A 24,000-nucleotide genomic window follows, 5' to 3' on the forward strand; every position below is an offset into this window, starting at 1 on the left:
TTGGTAATGACAGGAGAATAACTGGCATGGAGTGTTTGAGCTCTTGTAGGAGAATAATAACATGAAATGCTAATAATGACGGAAATGAACCAGCAGCATGAAATTATTTGAGCTCTTATTGGAGATGTGAGGTGACTGAAGCCATGGCACGAGTGGACAACATGTGGTGTTTGAAGCCTTGGTAACTATTTGAGAGAACTAACTAGCATGGGTGTTTGAATCTGTATGACAGGAGAACCTTCAACATGGGTGACTGAGCTCTTGGCAATGACAGAGTGAATGTGTTTGGAAACTCCCAGTAATATTTGGGAGATAACAGCATGTTCTTGGCAATGACGAATGGATAATAACATGGCCATGACAGGTAGTTATGTGTGACAGGTGATGTGGTGATGTTTGATTGAATATAACATGAAATTTGAAATATAGCTAGGAAGATAATAACATGTTTGGTAATGACAGGAGTATGACATGGGTGTTTAAACCTTGACAGGAGAGATGAGCATGGGGGTGTTTGGAAGCTCTTGTAATGACGAGATAATGACATGGGAGTGTTTGGAAGCTCTTGTATGACGAGTGAATAGCATGAGAGTGTTTGCTGGTAATGACAATGACATGGGAAGTAATTTGAAGCGAGTGGCATGAGTGTTTGGCTGCTGGTATAATGTTTTAACTGTATGGTCATGACAGGTGAATAATGACAGAGAGTCAATGACAGGTGAATAATGACATGGTGTAACAGGTGGTGTGGTAGCATTGAAGGTGAAGGTAATGACATGAGTCTGACGAGTGAACATGTGGTCATGTTGGGTGAATGGTCACTTTCTGGTCTTACAAATAAACTAGACACCGCAATGAAACTGTCTGTGACCACTGACACCTATGTCATTACTATTTTAGGAACAGTGCATTTAACAACAGCCACAATTAACTAATTAGGCGTACGACAATGTATTCATCTTGTGGCAGGAAAGTCCCATTATCGAAGCTATCTGACAAGGGAACTATTGCCATAAAGAACCAATTTATTTCATTTATTTCTTGTTTGGTACTGGTCATTGCATCTTATTGTAATTCGCTGGTCAGCAGGCTGTCCAATTAGCTCGTTTTCATTATGCTTTTTTTGGGAGATAAACTGTTTCCTAGCAAAAACGTGTTGAACTGTGTTGCTGCTCTGGTGTATCGACTAAGTAGCTAGGCTATCGTCCGACCGAACAAGGCCCCAAACTGAAAGCAGAACGACTTGAGTATCAACAAAGGCCCAGTCGCAAGAGCTTTCACTGATGAAGGAGAATGATATTCCTCCTCTTCTTCTCTCTGCAGTCTGCATTTCATTTCCTGGCAGACACTCATAAGCGCGTGCGCGGCTCCGGTCCCCCACGCTGAACCCAATATTGATTCGGTACAAAATGGTATGAAAATCGCACGACGTTGCTGCATAGAAGACAATCGTGTGAACTGCCGCCCAGGTGGCGGTTTGTGATGAACTGTCTGGATCCAGAGCACAGTGCTGGATCTGCATAGGACGCTAACTTGATGGATATAAAGACAATGTTCCGTTTTATTTTCTCTGTCTTCTGGACTGGACTCTTTTGGATTGTGTTATTAGGGCATGACACACCTCAACACCGGCTGAAAGTGGACTGGTCTTTCCGGGGACAGGGAGAGCCAGACGGATAGCCATAGCTTGCTAGCTAACACATTGATGGTAGTCCAGGCTGGGAGGAAAGTGGATGAAAATGTCAGATACCAGATTAAAAGTTGCAGTCAGAGTCCGACCCATGAACCGGAGAGGTAAGTTACCCGCGACTGAAAAAGAACCCAGATTCAGCAAACGTTACAGTTGTATTTAATACGTGCTAACTCGTTTTTAGTACCCCTTCTTCCAGCCTTTTATCCCAAATAGATTTTTGCTGCAGATAGAAAGTTAGCCACCAAGTCTTCTAGCCAAATGACAGGCTGCTTATGGCTAGTGTCACGTTAGCTAGCTACCTCTAATCTTAAAGAAGGGCAAATAAATCCAACACCAAAAGTGTCAGTCAGATGTAGTTTAAGTAGATACATGATTAGGCTAACTAGCTAGCTACTTTGATTAGAAATGTATGGAAACGTTCTCAACAAGACAGAGACACATTTGCTCTGAACTCTGCAGAAACGGAACTGCATACAAAATGTGGTGGATATGGAGGATAACCAAACTGTTCTGCATCCACCGCCTTCCAACAATAAAGGAGAAAACAGCAGGTAAAAACACATTTACACTTATTCAACATCCTGATATGTCTTTATTATATATTGTTTGTGCCTGTGGACCATTTTAAGAACGTAGTCTTTTATTTTTGGTGTGACATGATTATTTAGGGAGCGTCTCAAGCTCTGTCCCTCGAGGCAACAACTTTTCCAAGCTAACTTGATGGATATAAAGACAATGTTGAGTTTTTATTTTCTCAGTCTTCTGGACTCTTCTGTGATTGTGTAATTAGGGCATACGCACACTTTCAACACCGGCTGAAACTGGACTGAAAGTGGACTTTTGTTGAGTTTTCCCGGGAAGTTTTTCAAGCTTTAAAAAAGTGAAAACGAAGTTCATCTTCCCTGTGTAATTTAAAATAAAATCTGTTTTTTCTCCCCGGGATGAAAGTGACTGAGTTAATAATGCACGCTCACTAACCCACCTCGCTCCGCGGCAGGGTTACTACTATAAGGGATCCATGGGACGTCCCTATCCTAACCCAGGGTAAACTCGGTCCCCGGGACCCCAAGTGCACGTTTTGTTTTTGCCCTACCACTACACAAGCCGTTTCAAATAACAAGTGTTGATCATTTGAATTTATTGTGTAGTGTTAGGCAAACAAAACCTGCACCCCTTGGGCTCCCGGGACAGAGTTTGGGAAACACTGCCTAACCCAATCGTTACCGTAACCCTAAACATACCCCTTCACTAACCCTTACCTTAACCGTTTTACATTTCAACTTCAATGTGGTGACCTCAGAGTTGGGACGTCTCAAGCACCCCGTTTAGACTTGCTCTCGATACTGTCTCTTTAAGAACGTTTTCTGCAGCGTTGCCCCGCTATAACGCCCTAATAACATCCGATAGACCCGAAGCCTGCTGTTGTAGCTACACTGTAGCCGATCGAAGTATTTATATTCTGTTGTGATCTCTAAAAATCAAGTAAATGAACTAAGATCATTCTATGTTAGATTGTCCAGATGTTTTAAATGTCCTGTGGAAGCCCCTGCTTCTTTCTTTGAGAATGACCGGGACCCGATCAAAACCTTTACCTCAACAAAGTAACCAACAACGAACCAACTGCTGGAACTGTGACAAAATTCCAACGCAACAGACTGTATAAATAGATGCATCAGCTAGACGCCATCAGTGGCTGAATTACAGCCCGACCTGTTTACTGTACTTGTGCTTTTGCTCATTCATTTTTTACGATTGTTATGTAAATCATCTATTGAATAATTGTCTACGGGACCTGGAAACATAAATTAGCCTAATTAACTCAATTTGAATATAATAATATATCATATTGTGTCCAAGAAAACAGAGTTTGTGGTCTCAGTCAGAACCCAAAGCATAATGACTACTCATTCTAGAGCTAAACAATTCCATACCAGCTGACCAGCCTTGGCATGACTCTGTCTCTTCACCATTACTTTTCATGTGAGTTTCACATTTGGTGTTAAAGGGGCTGTGGTTCAGGGATGGACAACTAGTTTAACATGCCATAGTAATTATCCTCCACTTGCTATTGGCTGAGAGGGAGGAAGCATCTTGAATTTTATGATTCGTAAATATTCAAGTTGACAGATAACCTTGATTATTTTTTTGAAGGAGTCCCATGCTTTTTGTATTTTTATGTGTATTGAACGAGAGAGAGAGAAAGACAGAGAGACAGAGAGAGAGAAAGACAGAGAGAGAGAGAGAGACAGAGAGAGAGAGAGAAAGACAGAGAGAGAGAGAGAGAGAGAGAGAGAGAGAGAGAGAGAAAGACAGAGAGAGAGACAGAGAGACAGAGAGAGAGAGAGAGAGAGAGAGAAAGACAGAGAGAGAGAGAGAGAGAGAGAGAGAGAGAGAGAGAGAGAGAGAGACAGAGAGAGAGAGAGAGACAGAGAGAGAGAAAAAGAGAGAGAGAGAGTTAAAGCAGTGTGTCTGATACAAGCCCATAGTCACAGTTCTACATGGGATCCAGGACAGTGTGTCTGATACAAACCCATAGTCACAGCTCTACATGGGATCCAGGACAGTGTGTCTGATACAAACCCATAGTCACAGCTCTACATGGGATCCAGGACAGTGTGTCTGATACAAACCCATAGTCACAGCTCTACATGGGATCCAGGACAGTGTGTCTGATACAAACCCATAGTCACAGCTCTACATGGGATCCAGGACAGTGTGTCTGATACAAACCCATAGTCACAGCTCTACATGGGATCCAGGACAGTGTGTCTGATACAAACCCATAGTCACAGCTCTACATGGGATCCAGGACAGTGTGTCTGATACAAACCCATAGTCACAGCTCTACATGGGATCCAGGACAGTGTGTCTGATACAAACCCATAGTCACAGTGTGTCTGATACAAACCCATAGTCACAGCTCTACATGGGATCCAGGACAGTGTGTCTGATACAAACCCATCACAGTCACAGCATAGTCACAGCTCTACATGGGATCCAGGACAGTGTGTCTGATACAAACCCATAGTCACAGCTCTACATGGGATCCAGGACAGTGTGTCTGATACAAACCCATAGTCACAGCTCTACATGGGATCCAGGACAGTGTGTCTGATACAAGCCCATAGTCACAGTTCTACATGGGATCCAGGACAGTGTGTCTGATACAAACCCATAGTCACAGCTCTACATGGGATCCAGGACAGTGTGTCTGATACAAGCCCATAGTCACAGCTCTACATGGGATCCAGGACAGTGTGTCTGATACAAACCCATAGTCACAGCTCTACATGGGATCCAGGACAGTGTGTCTGATACAAGCCCATAGTCACAGTTCTACATGGGATCCAGGACAGTGTGTCTGATACAAACCCATAGTCACAGCTCTACATGGGATCCAGGACAGTGTGTCTGATACAAGCCCATAGTCACAGCTCTACATGGGATCCAGGACAGTGTGTCTGATACAAACCCATAGTCACAGCTCTACATGGGATCCAGGACAGTGTGTCTGATACAAACCCATAGTCACAGTTCTCTCCAGGACATGTCTGATACAAACCCATAGTCACAGCTCTACATGGGATCCAGGACAGTGTGTCTGATACAAACCCATAGTCACAGCTCTACATGGGATCCAGGGCAGTGTGTCTGATACAAACCCATAGTCACAGACATGGGATCCAGGACAGTGGCTAACCCGCTCTACCACCCAAGCCACTATCCTAGATTATTTCCCCAAAGTGTAATCTCAGTAGGCCGGCCTACTGCAGACATAGTGTCTATTGGAGTCATATTACGACAGAGAGGTTAAAACAGTGATCGTCTGACAGTACATGGAGTGAGAAGGACCCTGACTAAAGGAAATCCCTCACACCATATCAAAGCACTGGCCTATTGTACAGTAGCTAGTAGCAACAGTAGCACAGAGTATCATACGTCTCCTCAGTAAGACGACTGCCTCATACCCAGAGTCACATGCTGCTCACAGACAGAAGCTTCATTTCCTAGTTATATGAGATCAGACAAATTCAGAAGAACACAGGCCCTATAGTCAAAACTAGTACACTATAACACCGAGCTGCACCACCCAGGTAAACTAGTACACTATAACTCCGAGCTGCACCACCCAGGTAAACTAGTATACTATAACACCATGCTGCACCACCCAGGTAAACTAGTATACTATAACACCATGCTGCACCACCCAGGTAAACTAGTATACTATAACACCATGCTGCACCACCCAGGTAAACTAGTACACTATAACACCATGCTGCACCACCCAGGTAAACTAGTATACTATAACACCATGCTGCACCACCCAGGTAAACTAGTATACTAACACTGAGCTGCACCACCCAGGTAAACTAGTACACTATAACACCATGCTGCACCACCCAGGTAAACTAGTATACTAACACTGAGCTGCACCACCCAGGTAAACTAGTATACTATAACACCATGCTGCACCACCCAGGTAAACTAGTATACTATAACACCATGCTGCACCACCCAGGTAAACTAGTATACTAACACTGAGCTGCACCACCCAGGTAAACTAGTACACTATAACACCATGCTGCACCACCCAGGTAAACTAGTACACTATAACACTGAGCTGCACCACCCAGGTAAACTAGTACACTATAACACCATGCTGCACCACCCAGGTAAACTAGTATACTATAACACCATGCTGCACCACCCAGGTAAACTAGTATACTATAACACCATGCTGCACCACCCAGGTAAACTAGTATAATATAACACCATGCTGCACCACCCAGGTAAACTAGTATACTAACACTGAGCTGCACCACCCAGGTAAACTAGTACACTATAACACCATGCTGCACCACCCAGGTAAACTAGTACACTATAACACCATGCTGCACCACCCAGGTAAACTAGTACACTATAACACTGAGCTGCACCACCCAGGTAAACTAGTATACTAACACTGAGCTGCTCCACCCAGGTAAACTAGTACAATATAACACTGAGCTGCACCACCCAGGTAAACTAGTACACTATAACACTGAGCTGCACCACCCAGGTAAACTAGTATACTAACACTGAGCTGCTCCATCCAGGTAAACTAGTACAATATAACACTGAGCTGCACCACCCAGGTAAACTAGTACACTATAACACTGAGCTGCACCACCCAGGTAAACTAGTATACTAACACTGAGCTGCACCACCCAGGTAAACTAGTACACTATAACACTGAGCTGCACCACCCAGGTAAACTAGTATACTAACACTGAGCTGCACCACCCAGGTAAACTAGTACACTATAACACTGAGCTGCACCACCCAGGTAAACTAGTACACTATAACACTGAGCTGCACCACCCAGGTAAACTAGTACACTATAACACTGAGCTGCACCACCCAGGTAAACTAGTATGCTATAACACCATGCTGCACCACCCAGGTAAACTAGTACACTATAACACTGAGCCTGACCACCCAGGTAAACTAGTACACTATAACACTGAGCTGCACCACCCAGGTAAACTAGTAAACTATAACACTGAGCTGCACCACCCAGGTAAACTAGTATACTAACACTGAGCTGCACCACCCAGGTAAACTAGTATACTAACAATGAGCTGCTCCACCCAGGTAAACTAGTACACTATAACACTGAGCTGCACCACCCAGGTAAACTAGTCCACTATAACACCATGCTGCACCACCCAGGTAAACTAGTACGCTATAACACCATGCTGCACCACCCAGGTAAACTAGTACACTATAACACTGAGCTGCACCACCCAGGTAAACTAGTACACTATAACACTGAGCTGCACCACCCAGGTAAACTAGTACACTATAACACTGAGCTGCACCACCCAGGTAAACTAGTACACTATAACACCAAGCTGCTCCACCCAGGTAAACTAGTACACTATAACACTGAGCTGCACCACCCAGGTAAACTAGTATACTAACACTGAGCTGCACCACCCAGGTAAACTAGTACACTATAACACTGAGCTGCACCACCCAGGTAAACTAGTATACTAACACTGAGCTGCTCCACCCAGGTAAACTAGTACACTATAACACTGAGCTGCACCACCCAGGTAAACTAGTATACTAACACCGAGCTGCTCCACCCAGGTAAACTAGTACACTATAACACTGAGCTGCACCACCCAGGTAAACTAGTATACTAACACTGAGCTGCTCCACCCAGGTAAACTAGTACACTATGACACTGAGCTGCTCCACCCGGGTAAACTAGTATACCAACACTGAGCTGCACCACCCAGGTAAACTAGTATACTAACACTGAGCTGCACCACCCAGGTAAACTAGTATACTAACACTGAGCTGCTCCACCCAGGTAAACTAGTACACTATAACACCGAGCTGCTCCACCCAGGTAAACTAGTACACTATAACACTGAGCTGCACCACCCAGGTAAACTAGTATACTAACACTGAGCTGCACCACCCAGGTAAACTAGTATACTAACACTGAGCTGCTCCACCCAGGTAAACTAGTACACTATAACACTGAGCTGCTCCACCCAGGTAAACTAGTATACTAACACTGAGCTGCACCACCCAGGTAAACTAGTATACTAACACTGAGCTGCTCCACCCAGGTAAACTAGTACACTATAACACCGAGCTGCTCCACCCAGGTAAACTAGTATACTAACACTGAGCTGCACCACCCAGGTAAACTAGTATACTAACACTGAGCTGCTCCACCCAGGTAAACTAGTACACTATAACACCGAGCTGCTCCACCCAGGTAAACTAGTACACTATAACACTGAGCTGCACCACCCAGGTAAACTAGTATATAACACTGAGCTGCACCACCCAGGTAAACTAGTATACTAACACTGAGCTGCACCACCCAGGTAAACTAGTACACTATAACACTGAGCTGCACCACCCAGGTAAATAGTGCACTATACACTATGAAACACCATGCTGCACCACCCAGGTAAAGCTTAAAGTACAGGAAACACTATAACACCGAAGCTGCACCACCCAGGTAAACTAAAGTACACTATAACACCATGCTGCACCACCCAGGTGTGTTTTAGTACATTATAACACGATGCTGCAACACCCAGGTAAACTAGTAAACAGACAGGTAAGCATCCTCCGTGTTTCAAATGCTGGGAGTGAGTGTACACCCAGGCTGCATCCCAAATTGCATGTTTTATTCCCTATATGGTGCATTACTTTTCACCAAAAATAGTGCACTATATATGAAACAGGGTTCCATCTGGGATGCTCCCTGGGTCTCTCTGTCTCTCTATGAAGCTTACTCAACAGTCGTCCAGGAAACAGGAGAACGAGGGGAAGTGGATCAGCAGAAAGTAGGAACCTGTTTTTAAAGGCCCGGTGTGGCCGGTGTCTGAGGTACCGAAGACCAGAGCTTGAGCCAATCAGCCCTCGATCCACCTTTCTGTGTGTTTTTAGTAGATTCACTTCCACGTTTCACCACAATGTGCCTTTATAAAGGGAAACCAGATAATATGGCCTAGACAGACATAAACAGCCCTCCGCCTGAACACACATCAGACTGGAGTGAAATATGCATCTGGCTCTCACGTTTTTGTCCCTATGTTTTGTTGCTTAGTTAGGTTGGTTGATTATATCCCTCATCATATCTCACTACATTGTTCCATGAAAGCTATCTTATCATACTGTATCGAACCTATCTATCATACTGTATCTAACCTATCTATCATACTGTATCTATCATACTGTATCTATCATACTGTATCTATCATACTGTATCTATCCTATCTATCATACTGTATCTAACCTATCTATCATACTGTATCTAACGTATCTATCATACTGTATCTATCATACTGTATCTAACCTATCTATCATACTGTATCGAACCTATCTATCATACTGTATCTATCATACTGTATCTATCATACTGTATCTATCATACTGTATCTAACCTATCTATCACACTGTATCAAACCTATCTATCATACTGTATCTAACCTATCTATCATACTGTATCGAACCTATCTATCATACTGTATCTAACCTATCTATCATACTGTATCTAACCTATCTATCATACTGTATCAAACCTATCTATCATACTGTATCGAACCTATCTATCATACTGTATCGAACCTATCTATCATACTGTATCTATCACACTGTATCGAACCTATCTATCACACTGTATCTAACCTATCTATCATACTGTATCTATCATACTGTATCTATCCTATCTATCATACTGTATGTATCATACTGTATCTATCCTATCTATCATACTGTATCTATCATACTGTATCTATCCTATCTATCACACTGTATCGAACCTATCTATCACACTGTATCGAACCTATCTATCATACTGTATCTAACCTATCTCTCATACTGTATCTATCATACTGTATCTATCCTATCTATCACATCTATCATACTGTATCTATCCTATCTATCACACTGTCATCGAACCTATCTATCACACTGTATCGAACCTATGTATCATACTGTATCTAACCTATCTATCATACTGTATCTAACCTATCTCTCATACTGTATCTATCATACTGTATCTATCCTATCTATCACATCTATCATACTGTATCGAACCTATCTATCACACTGTATCTATCCTATCTATCATACTGTATCTATCATACTGTATCTATCCTATCTATCACACTGTATCGAACCTATCTATCACACTGTATCTATCACACTGTATCTATCACACTGTATCTATCACACTGTATCTAACCTATCTATCACACTGTATCGAACCTATCTATCATACTGTATCTATCATACTGTATCTAACCTATCTATCACACTGTATCGAACCTATCTATCATACTGTATCGAACCTGTCTATCATACTGTATCTATCCTATCTATCATACTGTATCTATCATACTGTATCTATCCTATCTATCACATCTATCATACTGTATCTATCACACTGTATCTATCCTATCTATCATACTGTATCTATCCTGTATCTATCATACTGTATATCTATCATACTGTATCTATCCTATCTATCACTGTATCTATCATACTGTATCTATCCTATCTATCACATCTATCATACTGTATCTATCTATACTGTATCTATCATCATCTATCATACTGTATCTATCACACTGTATCTATCCTATCTATCACACTGTATCGAACCTATCTATCACACTGTATCTATCATACTGTATCTATCACACTGTATCTATCATACTGTATCTATCCTATCTATCATACTGTATCAAACCTATCTATCTTACTGTATCTATCTATCATACTGTATCTATCCTATCTATCACACTGTATCTATCCTATCTATCACACTGTATCTATCATACTGTATCTATCCTATCTATCACATCTATCATACTGTATCGAACCTATCTATCACACTGTATCTATCACACTGTATCTATCATACTGTATCTATCACACTGTATCTATCATACTGTATCTATCACACTGTATCTATCCTATCTATCACACTGTATCGAACCTATCTATCATACTGTATCGAACCTATCTATCATACTGTTTCTATCCTATCTATCATACTGTATCGAACCTATCTGTCATACTGTATCTATCCTATCTATCATACTGTATCGAACCTATCTATCACACTGTATCTATCACACTGTATCTATCATACTGTATCTATCACACTGTATCAAACCTATCTATCATACTGTATCGAACCTATCTATCATACTGTATCTATCTAATTAAATTGTTCCATGAAAGCTAGCAGCTTCATGGTCCATGTTGCTGTGCTTGGTTTGGTTCACTCTACCTCGACCTCTTGAGTGACCGGCTGCTGTCATCTATGTTTGTGTCCCAAATTACACCCTGTTTCCTATGGGGGCTCTGGTCAAAAGTAGTGCTCTACGTAGGGAATAGGGTGCCACTTTGGACATTGCCTCTGTCACCCCAGATTAAACTAGTGACCTGATTAACCAGAGATGCAAATAAATAATCTCTTAAAGATGAAAGATTATTTACGCTGTCCTCTTGCTCTTTGTCCCTCGAACGAATCCATTTTCTGCTGCTATGATTTGTAGATGTGCCCCAGATGCAGTGTGCATGTCTTTCTCATTGTGATTGAACATGAAGGGATGCTGTCTTCAGGGTGAACTATGTAGACCAGAGAGAAAAGGTCTACCCTAACCAACTGCAGCTGGAAAGGTTGCATCCCAAATGGCACCCTATTCCCTATGTAGTGCACTACTTTAGACCAGGACCCGTAGGGATTGTTCATTTAGCCTACATACTGCATGGATAGGAAACTAACTTTTACATCATCAAAATGGGACGCAACAAATCATAGCAGACACTAAATAAACATACAAAGGCAGAGAGGCTTTTAGGGAAAAGAGCCGTCATCTAGCAGGGAAACCCCTGTCTAGTAGTAGGGGAAACCGTCATCTAGCAGGGGAACCCCTGTCTAGTAAGTAGGGCTTGAAGAGCCGTCATCTAGCAGGGAAACCCCTGTCTAGTAAGTAGGGCTTGAAGACACGTCATCTAGCAGGGAAACCCCTGTCTAGTAAGTAGGGCTTGAAGACACGTCATCTAGCAGGGAAACCCCTGTCTAGTAAGTAGGGCTTGAAGACACGTCATCTAGCAGGGAAACCCCTGTCTAGTAAGTAGGGCTTGAAGACACGTCATCTAGCAGGGAAACCCCTGTCTAGTAAGTAGGGCTTGAAGAGCCGTCATCTAGCAGGGAAACCCCTGTCTAGTAAGTAGGGCTTGAAGAGCCGTCATCTAGCAGGGAAACCCTGTCTAGTAAGCAGGGCTTGAAATCTAGCAGGAAACCCTGTCCCTGTCTAGTAGTAAGTAGGGCTTGAAGACACGTCATCTAGCAGTGAAACCCCTGTCTAGTAAGTAGGGCTTGAAGGGCATCTAGCAGTGAAAAGAGTAGGGCTTGAAGACACGTCATCTAGCAGTGAAACCCTGTCTAGTAAGTAGGGCTTGAAGACACGTCATCTAGCAATGAAACCCCTGTCTAGTAAGTAGGGCTGTCTAGTAAAGAGACACGTCATCTAGCAGTGAAACCCCTGTCTAGTAAGTAGGGCTTGAAGACACGTCATCTAGCAGGAAACCTCTGTCTAGTAAGTAGGGCTTGAAGACACGTCATCTAGCAGGGAAACCCCTGTCTAGTAAGTAGGGCTTGAAGACACCTCATCTAGCAGGGAAACCCCTGTCTAGTAAGTAGGGCTTGAAGACACCTCATCTAGCAGGGAAACCCCTGTCTAGTAAGTAGGGCTTGAAGACACATTATCTAGCAGTGAAACCTCTGTCTAGTAAGTAGGGCTTGAAGACACATTATCTAGCAGTGAAACCTCTGTCTAGTAAGTAGGGCTTGAAGACACGTCATCTAGCAGTGAAACCCCTGTCTAGTAAGTAGGGCTTGAAGACACGTCATCTAGCAGTGAAACCCCTGTCTAGTAAGTAGGGCTTGAAGACACGTCATCTAGCAGTGAAACCCCTGTCTGAAGACAGTAAGTAGGGCTTGAAGACACGTCATCTAGCAGTGAAACCCCTGTCTAGTAAGTAGGGCTTGAAGACACATTATCTGAAACCCCTGTCAGGGCTTGAAAGCCCCTGTCTAGTAAGTAGGGCTTGAAGAGCAGTGAAACCCCTGTCAGGGCTTTATCTAGCAGTGAAACCCCTGTCTAGTAAGTAGGGCTTGAAGACACGTCATCTAGCAGTGAAACCCCTGTCTAGTAAGTAGGGCTTGAAGACAGGGCTTCATCTAGCAGTGAAACCCCTGTCTAGTAAGTAGGGCTTGAAGACACCTCATCTAGCAGTGAAACCCCTGTCTAGTAAGTAGGGCTTGAAGACACATCATCTAGCAGTGAAACCCCTGTCTAGTAAGTAGGGCTTGAAGACAGACTTGTATGTTCATCTGTAGCCTAACGCTGAAGACATCTGATGTGGCTCTTGTAATCAGCAGCTCTACATTAACCAGTAATGAGCTTTCTGCTCCAGCCTCAAGAGCCCACCACGGTAACCACACGTTAACCTATATTTAAGGCTCTTATCAGATCTGAAATTTCCACAGAACTGCCCCATTCCAGGCAATTAAGCAAATGAGGCTTTAAAGCGAACATTCAAGGAACAAGAGCAGAGTATGCAGCAATAGAACAAAAGGCATGTGTCTGGGTCAAAGGTCAAGGAAATGAAACTTAACATTAACTGGGATGTCATAGTCAATTAGTCTAGTTTACTGACTGTCTGTCATGGACCATTGGCTACTTTGTGGTATCTTACCACCGTTATGTTGAGCAATGCTTTCTAGTGGGTCCAGGGTCATATGTTTATTTAGTGTCTGATTTGTTGTGTCCCATTTTGATGATGTAAAAGTCTGTTTCCTATCCATGCAGTATGTAGGCTAAGTTAACATGACCCACCACGTTATGTTAGATGTCAGGATTTCCTTGCAAGGTGATCGGCCTATTGCACTTCTCAACCATTCAGAGAGGCTAAAACCAATGTCCCTTCCATGTGCTGTGATGCAGGGTTGAGTTGATGACTGCTGTGTTGTCTGGTTTCACTTTGAACAGCTGGATTGTAAGGTTTATCCAAGGTCACACCAGATACATGTGTGGTGCAACCTTGCCATTTCACCAACCAGCATTCATAGTTGTTATTTAGCCTAGTTAAAGTCCCTACATGAGAGTCTAAATTCACTTTCTTCGTCTTGGAATATAGAAAGTCACATTAAAGTCTGACATTTTGAGATGTTGGAGTGTATTATTCTGAGCCAGTATTATTGTCTGGATGTTATGTTCTGGATGATTTCCCCTCTGAATCAGAACTACATGAACACATGTTATAACTCACTTAGTTCCCAGCTGTAGTAGTTCTTTCTCTCTGTTTTGAATGACTTCTAGCTCAGGAATTCTATGAAGAAAGTGGAAAAAACCAAGACAGCTAATGTTGACTTGCTGAGTGAGTTGAGATTGGCCCAGTTATTCTAAATCTTCCTCCTGAGTCTCCAACCTGTCCTGTGTTTAGTATGTCTATAGAAGAGGACAGAGGATACCCTGCTCCCTCAGGCCCTGTCTCTGTTGTTCAGAACTCCTGCTCCCTCAGGCCCTGTCTCTGTGGTTCAGAACTCCTGCTCCCTCAGGCCCTGTCTCTGTCGTTCAGGTCTCCTGCTCTCTCAGGCCCTGTCTCTCTCGTTCAGGACTCCTGCTCCCTCAGGCCCTGTCTCTGTCGTTCAGGACTCCTGCTCCCTCAGGCCCTGTCTCTGTGGTTCAGAACTCCTCGTCCCTCAGGCCCTGTCTCTGTGGTTCAGGACTCCTGCTCCCTCAGGCCCTGTCTCTGTCGTTCAGGACTCCTGCTTCCCTCAGGCCCTGTCTCTGTCGTTCAGGACTCCTGCTCCCTCAGGCCCTGTCTCTGTCGTTCAGGACTCCTGCTTCCTCAGGCCCTGTCTCTGTGGTTCAGGACTCCTGCTCCCTCAGGCCCTGTCTCTGTGGTTCAGGACTCCTGCTCCCTCAGGCCCTGTCTCTGTGGTTCAGGACTCCTGCTCCCTCAGGCCCTGTCTCTGTGGTTCAGGACTCCTGCTCCCTCAGGCCCTGTCTCTGTGGTTCAGGACTCCTGCTCCCTCAGGCCCTGTCTCTGTGGTTCAGGACTCCTGCTCCCTCAGGCCCTGTCTCTGTCGTTCAGGACTCCTGTATGCGGTTGAGATGTGTCAACGTTGGTGATGTATCAGCATGCCAGATATGGCTGCAGGCAGGGCCACAATCATGGGAACGTCAGCATTGCATTCTTCCTTCCACATTTAAAGTACTCAGTTTCATCCTGACAAGAGTGTGTAGTATTAAGGTTAAGTCTCAGATAATTAACCTAACTAGTCATTGTATATTTTGAATACATTTATATGCAGTAAAACGCTGTCTTGTACAATGTGAATTGGGTTGAACATTCCTAATTGTGTGCCTTTCCCTAGGGATCCCATTGTGGGTCTTAGCTGCTAGTGTTCTGCTGTAAGAGCACCATGCCTCAGGCACCATGTGAACATGTCAGCTATGTAAAGAATGTGAAAAATAGACATGTTTTTCCTTTGATGGCTTAGGTCCTAGGAACATTGGGGTATGTTTTGGCACTATGATTCATTGCATCGGAACTTGTGACCCTCCCTCTGATTCTCTCCCCCTGAAACATTAAGTGTAATCTCACTGATGTCGGCACATTGAAGGTGACTGCAGGGCGATGGAGGCTGCATTTCCTCACCCGAGCTGCTAGTGATGTTCACTCTCACGTTCTCAGGTTTCAGTCTACCTCTTATCCTGGACAGGCACGACTGGCACATTTGAAATGTGAATCTGGGAAAGCAATTTTGTTTTCAAACCACAGTCTGCTTCCCTCAGAGCATTATACCTAATGATGGAGTGAAGAGAGAGAGGGAATAACTTAGGCGGCTGTCTAGAGAGAGAGAGAAAGTGTTAGAGAGTTAGAGAGAAAGCGTTAGAGAGAAGGGTTAGAGAGTTAGAGAAGAGAGAGAGAGTTAGAGAAGAGAGAGAGAGAGTTAGAGAAGAGAGAGAGCGCGTTAGAGAGAGAGAGAGAGAGTTAGAAAGAGAGAGAGAGAGATTAGCAGCAAGGGAAATACCCTTGAGCTCTCACAATAGGGCCAAATTACAGCTGTCATGCCCTAACGTGTCCATCCACCCAGAACAATAGAAAACTAGTCTATGGTAGGATTTAGGTAATGGTAGGTTAGCCCCTTACAAATATGATACCACCCACTGTACCATTGAACTGGTAGCGTATGACTGAATCCATAAAGTAATCATTATTGAATGGAGCTCCATCAACCACTGGATTCACTGGGGATGTTTGAAATGTGTTTTTCCCCAGATGACGGTGTCTATTAGGTCTATTCAGTGTAGAGAAAGAAAGCCACTGTAGGTGATTGATGTTGCAGGGCGGTGATATCTAGTACAGCGGGTTACTGTGGAGCAGACTCATTTCCAACATCTAGGCAGGGGTGCAGGACTGAGACAGTCACTTTGTTCCTCACCACTCCCTGCCTCTACAGCACAGGCCAACGTGATTAGTGTATGTCTTTGTCTCAAATTGCACCCTATCCTCTATATAGTGCACTACGTTTGACCAGGGTCCATAGGGCACTATATAGGGAATAGGGTGCCAGGGAATAGGGTGCAATTTGGGACTCATAATATGTTTGTCTCTATCTGATTACTACTGTAACCAAGCTTGTCATTTACCTCTTTATCTTCTGTTCTGTACACAATCTCTTCCTTATCACACACTTCAGTTGAGTTCACAGAACTGCTTCGCTTGAGTTCACAGAACTGCTTCAGTTGAGTTCACATAAGTACACTATATATATAAAAGTATGTGGACTCCCCTTCAAATTAGTGGATTTGTCTATTTCAGCCTCCCCCGTTGCTGACAGGTGTATAAAATCGAGCACACGACCATGCAAACTCCATAGACAAACATTAACAGTAGAATGGCCTTACTGAAGAGCTCAGTGACTTTAAACGTGGCACCATCATAGGATGCCACCTTTCCAACAAGTCAGTTGGTTACATTTGTGCTCTGCTAGAGCTGTGTAATCTTGTTCTCTGGTGTGTTGAATCACGCTTCACCATCTGGCAGTCTGACAGGACAAATCTGGATTTGGTGGATGCCTGGAGAACACCACCTGCCCCAATGAATAGAGACAATTGTAGAGTTTGGTTCAGGAGGAATAATGGTCTGGGGCTGTTTTTCATAGTTCATGCAAGGCTCCTTAGTTCCATTGAAGGGAAAACTTAACACTACAGCATACAATGACATTATAGACGATTCTGTGCTTCCAACTTTGTGGCAACAGTTTGGGGAAGGGCCTTTCCTGTTTCAGCATGACAATGCCTCCGTGCACAAAGCGAGGTCCATACAGAAATGGTTTGACGAAATCGGTGTGGGAGAACTTGACTGGCCTGCACAGAGCCCTGACCTCAACCCCATAGAACCCCTTTGGGATGAATTGGAACACAGAATACACTGCGAGCCAGGCCTCATCGCCCAACATCAGTGTCCAACCTCACTGATGTTCTTGTGGCTGAATGGAAGCAATGTTCCAACATCTCGTGGAAAGACTTCCCAGAAGGCTGTTATTCCAGGTGTCCACATGCTTTTGGTCATGAAGTGCACTTCAGCCGAGGGGCTCCCGTATATCTTATCTCTACTTACTTAACTCTGCCGGCTTCCTCGACGGCCATATTATTGTAATCTGATTGATGTGTTGTCCTGAAGTGACTAGAAGCAGCACAGGTCAGTGTAGTGAAGTTAAGTGTATCCATAAATAGCCCGTTTTTTAGGACTTGTTAGGCTATTTGAATTGTTGCTCTATCTGACGTAAGAAAATGCCTTAGTTAGTGGTCTTCAGAGCCTTTGTGAGTCATGCTTTTCACCCAGTCAAACGCAGACTGGAAGCTTGAAGTTATGTTTATGTCATGCTTCATTCTGGCGTTCTTCACCCTGTTATAGATGTTCCTCAGCGTTTTGACCAGGAGCTTTTTCTCAGAAACATGCAATGTCAAGGAGATGCCTACAGGATAGCCAAATAGGGTTAAACAAAGATGGTGGACGTATGGTGCTGCTTAAATACATTTAAGAGGAGGCTCAGGATGCCTCACAAATCACCTATAGTGCACTACTTTTGACCACATCCCAATGGGCTCTGGTCCAAAATAGTGCACTATATGGGGAATAGGTTGCTACTCAGCCCCAGACCCGAGGTCTATGATCTCTTTGGTTTGTCTCCTGTCTCCTAGTGGACATAGGTGTCAAAGCCCTCAGCACCATCCAGCTACCAGGAAGTGCTGATTGCTTGTGAACATTGATGCCTTTGTGTGAGTGGAGCAGAGCTGGAGGGAACTAAGGCAATATCTAATGCTGTTTAGAGTAAGTTGGGCTGTGTCCCAAATGGCATAAAATCGGGTTTGTTTTCGAATTCTTTGTGGATCTGTGTAATCTGAGGGAAATATGTGTCTCTAATATGGTTTTACATTGGGCAGGAGATTAGGAAGTGCAGCTCAGTTTCCACCTCATTTTGTGGGAAGTGTGAGAGCCAGGTCTGCCTACGGCAGCCTTTCTCAATAGCTATGCTATTGAGTCTGTACATTTTGGGTCAGTCACTGTGGTAAGGTATCTGCCACTATGTACTCTCAGTTTAGTAGCATTCAAGTAGCCAAGTAGCAGTAGCCAAGTAGCATTCTAGTTGGCTGTTTTTTTGTTTGTTAATTATTTCCAATGTGTCAAGTAATTATCTTTTTGTTTTCTCATGATTTGGTTGTGTCTAATTGTGTTGCTGTTCTGGTGCTCTGTGGGGTGTGTTTGTGTTTGTGAACAGAGCCCCAGGACCAGCTTGCTTAGGGGACTCTTCTCCATGTTCATCTCTTTGTAGGTGATGGCTTTGTTATGGAAGGTTTGGGAATCGCTTCCTTTTAGGTGGTTGTAGAATTTAACGGCTCTTTTCTGGATTTTTTTCTGGATTTTGATAATTAGCGGGTATTGGCCTAATTCTGTTCTGCATGCATTATTTGGTGTTCTACGTTGTACATGGAGGATATTTTTTCGCAGAATTCTGCATGCAGAGTTTCAATTTGGTGTTTGTCCCATTTTGTGAATTCTTGGTTGGTGAGTGGACCCCAGACCTCACAACCATAAAGGGCAATGGGTTCTATAACTGATTCAAGTATTTTTAGCCAGATCCAAATTGGTATGTTGAATTTTATGTCCCTTTTGATGGCATAGAAGGCCCTTCTTGCCTTGTCTCTCAGATCCTTCACAGCTTTGTTGAAATGACCCGTGGCGCTGATGTTTAGGCCAAGGTATGTATAGTTTTTGTGTGCTCTAGGGCAATGGTGTCTAGATGGAATTTGTATTTGTGGTCCTGGCAACTGGACCTTTTTTGGAACACCATTATTTTTGTCTTACTGAGATTTTCTGTCGGGGCCCAGGTCTGTGCAGAAGATCTAGGTGCTGCTGTAGGCCCTCCTTGGTTGGTGACAGAAGCACCAGATCATCAGCAAACAGTAGACATTTGACTTCAGATTGTAGTAGGTTGAGGCCGGGTGCTGCAGACTGTTCTAGTGCCCTTTCCAATTCGTTGACATATATGTTGAAGAGGATGGGGCTTAAACTGCATCCCTGTCTCACCCCACGGCCCTAGGACAATGCCTCGGGACTACCTGACATGATGACTCCTTGCTGTCTGTCCCCAGTCCACCTGGCCGTGCTGCTGCTCCAGTTTCAACTGTTCTGCCTTATTATTATACGACCATGCTGATCATTTATGAACATTTGAACATATTGGCCATGTTCTGTTATAATCTCCACCCGGCACAGCCAGAAGAGGACTGGCTACCCCACATAGCCTGGTTCCTCTCTAGGTTTCTTCCTAGGTTTTGGCCTTTCTAGGGAGTTTTTCCTAGCCACCGTGCTTCTACACCTGCATTGCTTGCTGTTTGGGGTTTTAGGCTGGGTTTCTGTACAGCACTTTGAGATATCAGCTGATGTACGAAGGGCTATATAAATACATTTGATTTGATTTGGTAAGAAATGTGTATTTTTTGCCCATTTTAACCGCATGTTGTTGTTTGTCTACACGGATTTTATAATGTCGTATGTTTTTCCACCAACACCACTTTCCATCAGTTTGTATAGCAGACCCTCATGCCAAATTGAGTGGAAGGCTTTTTCACTGAGGAAATGTATGAGTCAGCTGTTAATGATAATGCAGACGATTTTCCCAAGGTTGCTGTTGACCATTTCTCATTTCTCAAATGTATCTCCACGTTTTGTGGATTGGGGTGGTCAGTCCTTGGTTCCAAATATTGGGGAAGATGCCAGAGCTGAAGATGATGTTAAAGAGTTTTAGTTTAGCCAATTGGAATTTGTTGTTTGTATATTTGATCATTTCATTGAGGAGACCATCAACACCACAGACCTTTTTGGGTTGGAGGGTTTGTATTTTGTCCTGTAGTTCATTCAATGTAATTGGAGTATCCAGTGGGTTCTGGTCGTCTTTAATAGTTGATTCTAAGATTTGTATTTGATCATGTTTATGTTTTTGCTGTTTGTTATTTGTTATAGAACCAAAAAGTTTGGAGAAGTGGTTTACACATACAACTCCATTTTGGATAGATAATTATTCGAGTTGTTGTTTGTTTAGTGTTTTCCAATTTTCCCAGAAGTGGTTAATCTATGGATTCTTCAGTTACGTTGAGCTGATTCCTGACGTGCTGTTCCTTCTTTTTCCGTAGAGTATTTCTGTATTGTTTTAGTGATTCACAATCTCTCTCTCACTCTCACTCACTCACTCACACTCACTCACTCACTCACTCACTCACTCACTCACTCACTCACTCACTCACTCACTCACTCACTCACTCACTCACTCACTCACTCACACACACACACACACACACACACACACACACACACACACACACACACACACACACACACAAGACCTGGTGCCGTCACGCTCTCCTAACAATCTCTCTCTGTCACAATGAGAGCCTGTTGTCCTGTGGCTTCCCTCAGGAATGCATCCCTTTGTCTTTCTTTGTTTGTCCCTTTCCTCTCCCTCTTTGACTGCTAGTATCAATAATCCACCTTTACCCTGTCTCTCTCCCCCTCTGATAGTACCAATAATCCACCTTTCCCCTGTCTGTCTCCCTCTCTGATAGTATAGTACCAATAATCCACCTTTACCCTGTCTCTCTCCCTCTCTGATAGTATAGTACCAATAATCCACCTTTCCCCTGTCTCTCTCCCCCTCTGATAGTATAGTACCAATAATCCACCTTTCCCCTGTCTCTCTCTCTGATAGTATAGTACCAATAATCCACCTTTCCCCTGTCTGTCTCCCTCTCTGATAGTATAGTACCAATAATCCACCTTTCCCCTGTCTCTCTCCCTCTCTGATAGTACCAATAATCCTCCTTTACCCTGTCTGTTTCTTTACCCTGTCGGTTTCTTTACATACAGCCGAGAAGAACTACTGAATATAAGATCAGCGTCAACTCACCATCAGTACGACCAAGAATATGTTTTCGCGATGCGGATCCTGTGTTCTGCCTTACAACCAGTGTAACCGAGTGGATCACATGCAGCGACCAAAAAAAAAAACGACTCAGAAAAAGAGGGAAACGAAGCGGTCTTCTGGTCAGACTCCGGAGACGGGCACATTGTGCACCACTCCCTAGCATTCTTCTTGCCAATGTCCAGTCTCTTGACAACAAGGTTGATGAAATCCGAGCAAGGGTAGCATTCCAGAGGGACATCAGAGACTGTAACGTTCTTTGCTTCACGGAAACATGGCTAACTGGAGAGACGCAATCCGAAGCGGTGCAGCCAGCGGGTTTCTCCACGCATCGCGCCGACAGAAACAAACATCTTTCTGGTAAGAAGAGGGGCGGGGGCGTATGTCTTCTGGCCAACGTGACATGGTGTGATGAAAGAAACATACAGGAACTCAAATCCTTCTGTTCACCTGATTTAGAATTCCTCACAATCAAATGTAGACCGCATTATCTACCAAGAGAATTCTCTTCGATTATAATCACAGCCGTATATATCCCCCCAAGCAGACACATCGATGGCTCTGAACGAACTTTATTTAACTCTCTGCAAACTGGAAACGATTTATCCGGAGGCTGCATTCATTGTAGCTGGGGATTTTAACAAGGCTAATCTGAAAACAAGACTCCCTAAATTTTATCAGCATATCGATTGCGCAACCAGGGGTGGAAAGACCCTGGATCATTGTTACTCTAACTTCCGCGACGCATATAAGGCCCTGCCCCGCCCCCTTTCGGAAAAGCTGACCACGACTCCATTTTGTTGATCCCTGCCTACAGACAGAAACTAAAACAAGAAGCTCCCACGCTGAGGTCTGTCCAACGCTGGTCCGACCAAGCTGACTCCACACTCCAAGACTGCTTCCATCACGTGGACTGGGAGATGTTTCGTATTGCGTCAGACAACAACATTGACGAATACGCTGATACAGTGTGCGAGTTCATTAGAACGTGCGTTGAAGATGTCGTTCCCATAGCAACGATTAAAACATTCCCTAACCAGAAACCGTGGATTGATGGCAGCATTCGTGTGAAACTGAAGGCACGAACCACTGCTTTTAATCAGGGCAAGGTGTCTGGTAACATGACTGAATACAAACAGTGCAGCTATTCCCTCCGCAAGGCTATCAAACAAGCTAAGCGCCAGTACAGAGACAAAGTAGAATCTCAATTCAACGGCTCAGACACAAGAGGTATGTGGCAGGGTCTACAGTCAATCACGGACTACAGGAAGAAACCCAGCCCAGTCACGGACCAGGATGTCTTGCTCCCAGGCAGACTAAATAACTTTTTTGCCCGCTTTGAGGACAATACAGTGCCACTGACACGGCCTGCAACGGAAACATGCGGTCTCTCCTTCACTGCAGCCGAAGTGAGTAAGACATTTAAACGTGTTAACCCTCGCAAGGCTGCAGGCCCAGACGGCATCCCCAGCCGCGCCCTCAGAGCATGCGCAGACCAGCTGGCCGGTGTGTTTACGGACATATTCAATCAATCCCTATACCAGTCTGCTGTTCCCACATGCTTCAAGAGGGCCACCATTGTTCCTGTTCCCAAGAAAGCTAAGGTAACTGAGCTAAACGACTACCGCCCCGTAGCACTCACATCCGTCATCATGAAGTGCTTTGAGAGACTAGTCAAGGACCATATCACCTCCACCCTACCTGACACCCTTGACCCACTCCAATTTGCTTACCGCCCAAATAGGTCCACAGACGATGCAATCTCAACCACACTGCACACTGCCCTAACCCATCTGGACAAGAGGAATACCTATGTGAGAATGCTGTTCATCGACTACAGCTCGGCATTCAACACCATAGTACCCTCCAAGCTCGTCATCAAGCTCGAGACCCTGGGTCTCGACCCCGCCCTGTGCAACTGGGTACTGGACTTCCTGACGGGCCGCCCCCAGGTGGTGAGGGTAGGCAACAACATCTCCTCCCCGCTGATCCTCAACACTGGGGCCCCACAAGGGTGCGTTCTGAGCCCTCTCCTGTACTCCCTGTTCACCCACGACTGCGTGGCCATGCACGCTCCAACTCAATCATCAAGTTTGCGGACGACACAACAGTGGTAGGCTTGATTACCAACAACGACGAGACGGCCTACAGGGAGGAGGTGAGGGCCCTCGGAGTGTGGTGTCAGGAAAATAACCTCACACTCAACGTCAACAAAACT

At 44.3% G+C, this 24,000-nt stretch overlaps 1 long non-coding RNA gene across 1 annotated transcript in view; it reads left to right on the forward strand.

Annotated features, from left to right (window-relative positions):
* Positions 1-2,173: 2,173 nt before the first annotated feature.
* Positions 2,174-24,000, forward strand: part of LOC121843826 — a 68,715-nt gene continuing 46,888 nt past the window's right edge. Inside the window, exon 1 of the long non-coding RNA XR_006081756.1 lies at positions 2,174-2,244. This is a non-coding gene — a long non-coding RNA (uncharacterized LOC121843826). The remainder of the gene's footprint in view (positions 2,245-24,000) is intronic.

Source organism: Oncorhynchus tshawytscha, unplaced genomic scaffold (assembly GCF_018296145.1).
Source record: "Oncorhynchus tshawytscha isolate Ot180627B unplaced genomic scaffold, Otsh_v2.0 Un_contig_12149_pilon_pilon, whole genome shotgun sequence".
NCBI classification, from domain to species: Eukaryota; Metazoa; Chordata; class Actinopteri; order Salmoniformes; family Salmonidae; genus Oncorhynchus; species Oncorhynchus tshawytscha.